The sequence below is a fragment of the Convolutriloba macropyga genome, chromosome 10 (genome assembly GCF_964194025.1).
Source record: "Convolutriloba macropyga chromosome 10, txConMacr16.3, whole genome shotgun sequence".
Lineage (NCBI taxonomy): Eukaryota > Metazoa > Xenacoelomorpha > Acoela > Convolutidae > Convolutriloba > Convolutriloba macropyga.
The window spans coordinates 40,457,931-40,465,614 of NC_134477.1; positions in this window are offsets into that span (position 1 = coordinate 40,457,931).

Here is a 7,684-nt window from a genome sequence, read left to right on the forward strand (position 1 = left end):
CGAACCTTACCAAACCTTACCGAACCTTACCAAGCCTTACCGAACCTTACCAAGCCTTACCGAACCTTACCAAGCCTTACCGAACCTTACCAAGCCTTACCGAACCTTACCAATCCTTACCGAGTCTGATCAAACCTTACCAAGCCTTACCGAGCCTTACCAAGCCTTACCGAACCTTACCAAACCTTACCGAACTTTACCAAGCCCTACCGAACCTTACCAATACTTACCGAACCTTACCAAACCTACCGAACCTTACCGGATACTATCAAATACCCATACCAGAATGATAAACTCAAAATCTACCAAATAACCACAGTAAAATCCGGACACGAACCGAGGTTTATGCCAAAACACACGGTAGGAAACGTTGGTTTTGCCAAAAGCGAAATAAAATTTTAATGGCGGTATCGGAGCAATAAAACAAATGGCTGAAATTTATTGCAAATTGTTAACACGAACAAAACAAATATTTTTCTTAATGCTTTTAGGGGCGATGCGTCAAGTTTTTCTGTCGTACGTAGCAAATTATTGTTTGATTCATAACCAGTGAATTGATACATTTAAAAAAGAAACGGGCTAAAACATGGTAATTCTTAACATGACATTTTAACTGAACATGACAAGAAAAAATCAAGATATATTATAACTTGCACAATATTTGTAGGAGCATCGAGAAGCAAGATATTGTCAAGATAACCAGGAAAAGTAAACAACATGGCAAGTGATACCAAAATATAAAAATTTAAAATTACCTTTAATGAAGATTTATCACGAAATCATAAGTTTAAGCAAGAACACTAAGAATTTTACCTTTTCCCAATGCTCCAGTTGATCCTCGTTGTCTTTTTTGGAACGGTTAAATTTGGTTCTATTTTTTTACTCACTTGCATCAGAATCTTCAGTTGTCATGTGCCAAGATGTTCTCGATAGCAAGTTTCACGAATAGTTTTCATGACACGCCTCGATAGAATCTTGCCGAGTGCACAAAATTTTATTGCCTATCAGCCTCCGGGAACGTTTCAACTTTTTCAAGAGTTGTCTACATCTTGCATGACATGTCAATGTCTATCAATTTTTGGTTCATTGGGTGATGAGAACTTACGGGTTGTGGATCTGTTTCAGGAGTAAAATTGAAACCGATGGGCGAGAATATTCAGAAAAGATTGTTTAGGTAAACTGAACTTTCCAAAGTGGACTAAGAGTATGACTTAAGATAAACCGAAATTGTTCATTGTCCTGTGACTTTTCGTCAACTATCTTTTCGCCAATGGAACTTGTAAACACAGCAAATAATGTTCCAACATTGAAAATTGCATACTCGATTTCTTAAGGAACTGAAAATCGAACTTTATAAAGGACTTGAATTCAAACGCGATTTTTTCATCTTAGTCAGATTTTAAGTTATAACAAAGAAGTACAGCTGCGCTTAACCCACGATTAGTGTTATAAACTTGGTTCAACAATACAGTTTTATCCAAATTATTCCATTAGAAACTCCCTTTTTTTAATACAATAAGAGCAAACGGGGCAAGAATAATAGCAGACAATTGTGTCTTTGTTGTTGAAAAATTGTGTTCTTAAGGTTTCAAAAAATCGACTGAGAGCTTTTATAAAGTAATAATTTTCCTTCAAAGACCAGAACACAATTAAAGTAATCTACGAATGAATTCATTCATTTCCAATGTCGAGATAACTTGACTAAAACAATAGAAAAAAGAGGCAAATTGAAAACTTTTGAATGAAACCCTCTTCAAGGTAAAATATCCAATGTATTTGAATATAAAGGTAGTCGCTAGATTCTTTTGTGGTGCTAAATATGATTATAGTCTCCGTTTTTCACTGCAATACTTATCGTCTATTTTATCGTATTATTTATAACAGTTCTGCTGCAGAAATATGCAATCCAGAATTCGCAGCGCACATTTCCCCACTTTTATCCTCATTTTCCTCTTTTTTCTCTCATCTCCCAGTTTTTCACAGGTGATATTTTCTTTGTAAAACAGAATGAGAGCGTCAAAAGCACATTCCATCAACAAAATATGAACCACAACCGCAGTTTCCCGCACTCAAAAAATAAACAAATAAATTATTGCAAAGTACATGCAAAAATAACCAGGCGAACACAAACTAAATACGTCATCGCAAACAAAAATTTTCCAGGTTATTATTTTATTATCGTTGTCGGCATTTCTGCGTGGAAGGAGGTTTTACATAAAATGTAGAAAACCTATCAAATGGAACTCAAACATGTCCAGCCGTTTTTCAAATATGTCTTTTAATAAAAAAATTTTGAGAAAAATTATCTCGCCTTAACTGCGATATAAATTAACGAGAGAAACTATATTACACCTCAACGTGGAGGCTCGGTAATGTGCTTTTGCACATGATGTTCCGACCCCTATCATCCACATTCTTTGGTTTAATATTTACCAAATCAAACAGAGAAAGGAAAAGTAAAACAGAAAAGATAAATCACGCCTTGTCATTTTCGAATTAGGACTGACATATATACCAGTGAAGTTAAAACAAATCCCATTATTGCTTCTCTAGAACGAACAAAGTAGAACAGAGCATCAACTTTCAACTTTAGTTCTGCCTTCAACATCTATCCAATTCTCAAACAAACTTTGAACAATGATGTCTCTCAAGAAACCAAGCTTTATGATTATCCAGCAAGGTTACTTTTCTGCCTTCTCGCGTAATCCGATTAATCATGGATGACAACCCAGGTTGAGGTCCAGACCCAAATATTCGTCTGATCAGACTTTCCAGACCGAAATTATCTCTGATCAGACTTTCCAGACGTAAATTAACCCTGATCAGACTTTCCAGACCCAAGTTACCTCTGATCAGTCTTTCCAGACACAAAGGGTCTCTGATCAGACTTTTCAGACCAAGGTGTTCTGATCAGACCATCTTCAGACCATGGTCCAGACACAAATTCAGACCATTGCCCAAACCTTAATCAAATCAGACTATGATCAGACTCAAGTGCGCTCGAAGAGGTTATGATCAGACCCACCCAGTTGCGTTCGAAGCATTTATGGTCAGACACAGTTGCGCATGCAGCCGTTTATGATCAGACTGAAGCGCATTGGAAAACGGTTCTGATCAGACTCAAGTGCGCTCGAAAGAGTCTGATCAGAGAAAAGTTCTACTTTTTAAAAAATCTCATAGTTTTTTTTAAGATATTCATTTCATAAAAACTGATGCTTGCATTATTTAATTCATCTAAGGATAAATAAGTTATAAAAACATTGCAAAAGAAAACGAAACTGAGCTGTTGAGAACAAATTTTACCGTTTAGTGTATATTTCTGACTCAAAGGATGAGTTTAGACAGCTTTCCACCAGAAAATTCGTGGTCTCCAGTTGATCAAAATTTCTTCTGAAGGGTACCGGCCTCTGCTATCAGCTGGACTCCTTTTTTCTGATCAGATCTATCAAACTATAAATGAGTCTCTGATCAGAATGCTGCTTTATTGTTGACTCTTGGCAGAGCCATCATCTCTAAGTAACAAAAAAAACAAAAAATGAAAACAAATAAAAAATAAGGCATTCGAAATGATCCCTGATTAGACCCAATTGCGTTTGAAAGCATTTCTGATCAGACCCAAGTGCGCTCCAAGAGGTTTTGGTCAGACCCAATTGCGCTCGAATGTGCCTCTGATCAGACCAAAGTGCACTCGAAGAGGTTATGATAAGACCCAATTGCGCTCGAAATCGCCTCTGATCAGACCCAGGTGCGCTCGAATCCGCCTATGATCAGACTTTTCAGACCAATTTGACCTCTGATCAGACCATATCCAGACCATCATACAGACTGTAGTAAGCTCGAACTTTTGTCCAGACCCTGTAATTCGGGTCTGGGAACACACGAGTGTGCGCTGAACTGGGTCTGATCATAAACCGATTTGGGCCTGGACCTCAACCTGGGAACTGATTGGAACAAGATAAGAGCGCAGGTCACGAATTAATAAAATACCAAAAACCCTTGATCCGCCTTTCAACAAAATAGCCGTAACGTCATACTTTGATAGTGAACAGAACATGACGCCCAAATAAACTCGATGAGAACGTTAAATCAGGACAAACGTTAACTCAGTTTTATGGAAAACATAATGATATTAAAATTGTCATATCAGGTGTTATTTTCTTGAATAAATCAACGCAATCTATTCCCGAAAAACTACGATATGGAAAAAAGACAATTCACAAAACCCGCAAAGTTAGAAATGGCGTAACCTGATTTAAAACACGTATCTGCGATTTAGAATCACTAGCAACTTGAGCTCAAAGTTGAAAACCTCCCCGGGCCGAGGAATTTGGCCAAAATTATGTAAGATCAGCGGCAACTAGCGTTGACAAGTTGGAAAATTCACCGCATTTTTCTTACATAATTGTGCGTTGAATGCGTTGAATTTAAAGACGAAAATTCAACGCATTCAAAGCAAAATCATGAAAGAAATGGCGGTGAAATTTCCAACTTGTCAACGCTAGTTGCCGCTGATCTTACATATTTAGTGTTGAGTTTAGCGTAGATCTTACATATTTAGCATAGAATTTAGCGTAGTTCTTACATAACTAGCGTTGAAATTAGCGTAGATCTTACAAAAAATCAGAACGTTCACTTGAGAACTATTAACCTCAAATTGCATATGGGAATCGATCTACTGACCTCCTGCGTGCTTGTCGCCACTTCTACCATTGTGCCACAGTACCTTGCTTTTCTTAAGAGCCGCAATCCTTAAAAAGCGTAAATCTTACATATTTTGCGTCGAATTTAGCGTAGATCTTACCATTTTTGCGTTGATTTTAGCGTAGATCTTACATATTTTGCGTTGAATATAGCGTAGATCTTACATATTTTTCGTTGAAATCGTATTCAACGTATTCATCGCATTTACCATGTGAGGCGTACTGGGGAAAATTTGAATTTTTTTTCAAAATTTGAAAAAAAAATTTTAATTCCTAAAATGGTCTGAAATGCAACGCAAAGTTATGTAAGTTCTTCGCTAAATTCTACGTGCAATATGTAAATTCTACGCTTAGTTCAAAGAAAAATATGTAGGATCTACGCTAAATTCAACGCAAAATAAGTTAGAGCTACCCTAAATTCAACGCTAAACATGTATGATCTACGCCAAAATTCAACGCAAAAAATGTAAGATCGGCGTTGAATGCGTTGAATTTATGTAAGATCTTCGCTAAATTCAACGCAAAATATGTAAGATCTACGTTAAAATTCAACGCTAAATATGTAAGATCTACACCGAAATTCATTGCAAAATAGGTAAGGTTGGCGTTGAATGCGTTGAATTTATTTAAGATCTACGCTAAATTCAACGCTAAATATGTAAGATCTACGATAAAATTCAACGCTAAATATGTAACATCTACGACAAATTTCAACGCAAAATATGTAAGATTGGCGTTGAATGCGTTGAATTTATGTAAGATCTATGCTAAATTCAACGCTGAATATGTAAGATCTACGCTAAAATTCAACGCTAAACATGTAAGATCTACGCCAAAATTCAACGCAATAATATGTAAGATTGGCGTTGAATGCGTTGAATTTATGTAAGATATGCGTTGAAGCGTAGAAGTAGTATAAAAAAGTGACTAGAACCTCACCGGGGGGGGACGGACACTTTTGGAAGCCTGATTTTCTCGGCCCAACAACACCGGGGTGGGACAATTTGAAATTTCTGCGGGGTGGTCATCTACAACGGGGTGGGATAATTTGAAATTTCAAATTGTCCCGCCCCGTTGTAGATGGCCACCCCGCAGAAATTTCAAATTGTCCCACCCCGGTGTTGTTGGGCCGAGAAAATCAGGCTTCCAAATGTGTCCCCCCCCCCCCTGCGTTGAGGTTCTAGTCACTTCCCCCCCGTTGTACCTCTGGCCAGCTCCATTTCTTTTTTCAAAAAAAATCTGCTAATTCATCTTTCGATTGATTGTGACATTGTTCAATTTGTTTACAAGCTTGACCCAGTTTTTGTTACGACTGATTGTTTGCTGCGGTGTGTGTTTGTTTGATTAGAACAGTGGTATAAACTTTGCACTGTTTTTGCCAGCATTATCGTTAAATGTTTTGTGAACAATAAAAAGTGTTCAGAGTCGAATTTTTCAATTTTTAAATTTCCTACTAAGGGGTGTCGACACTTGTAAAATTTTTTGAAAAATGGGGTCCAAAAACTTTTTGCGTTTTTTTTCTCTCTAATAGACGTTAAATGTTGTGAAACATGTTTTGTGAATGATAAAAAGTGTTCAAAGTCGATTTTTTCAATTTTGAAATTTTTCCCCTAAGGGGTGTCCACACTTGTAAAATTTTTTGAAAAATGGGGTCCAAATATTTTTTCTCGATTTTTTGTCTCTAATAGACGTCAAATGTTGTGAAACATGTTTTGTGAATGATAAAAAGTGTTCAAAGTCGATTTTTTCAATTTTGAAACTTTTGCCCTACGGGGTGTCGACAATTGTAAAATTTTTTGAAAAATGGGGTCCATAAATTTTTTCTCGATTTTTTGTCTCTAATACACGTCAAATATTGTGAAACATGTTTTGTGAATGATAAAAAGTGTTCAAAGTCGATTTTTTCAATTTTGAAATTTTTGCCCTACGGGGTGTCGACACTTGTAAAATTTTTTGAAAAATGGGGTCCAAATATTTTTTCTCGATTTTTTGTCTCTAATAGACGTCAAATGTTTTGAAACATGTTTTGTGAATGATAAAAAGTGTTCAAAGTCGATTTTTTCAATTTTGAAACTTTTGCCCTACGGGGTGTCGACAATTGTAAAATTTTTTGAAAAATGGGGTCCAAATATTTTTTCTCGATTTTTTGTCTCTAATAGACGTCAAATGTTTTGAAACATATTTTGTGAATGATAAAAAGTGTTCAAAGTCGTTTTTTTTCAATTTTGAAATTTTTGCCCTAAGGTGTGTCGACACTTGTAAAATTTTTGAAAAATGGGGTCCAAAAATTTTTTCTCAATTTTTTGTCTCTAATAGACGTTAAATGTTGTGAAACATGTTTTGTGAATGATAAAAAGCGTTCAAAGTCGATTTTTTTTTCAATTTGAAATTTTTCCCCTAAGGGGTGTGGACACTTGTAAAACTTGGGTCCAAATTTTTTCTCAATTGTTTTCTCTCCAATACATATCCCAATCATAAAATTGTCTTTTTAGCAAGAGATAGTTTCGATCTACCAACCTCTGGTTATGGGCCCAGCGCGCTACCACTGCGCTATCTTGCTTTGCACACATACATACTCACACACCTACACACACTCACAAAACACCTATACAAGCATAGGTACATATGTAACATAAACATTCATTAATTCAGTCATTCATTCGTATGTACATATATAAATACATATATACAAACTTACATAATTTCATACAAACATTCATACATACTTACATAAATACAATCATACATACATACATACACATACATACATACACACATACATACATTACATACTCAATGATAAAAAACCCAGTTGTACAAGAAAAACAAATTTTCACCTAAGTATGTACACAATTATGGTCATAATCACTTATGTCCGTAAATGCATACAAATTGGTGAAAACAACCGTAAAACAACTAACCTGTTACTAGATGTATGAAATCAATACTGATATATTAATTGGAGAGTCATCGGATCATGCCCA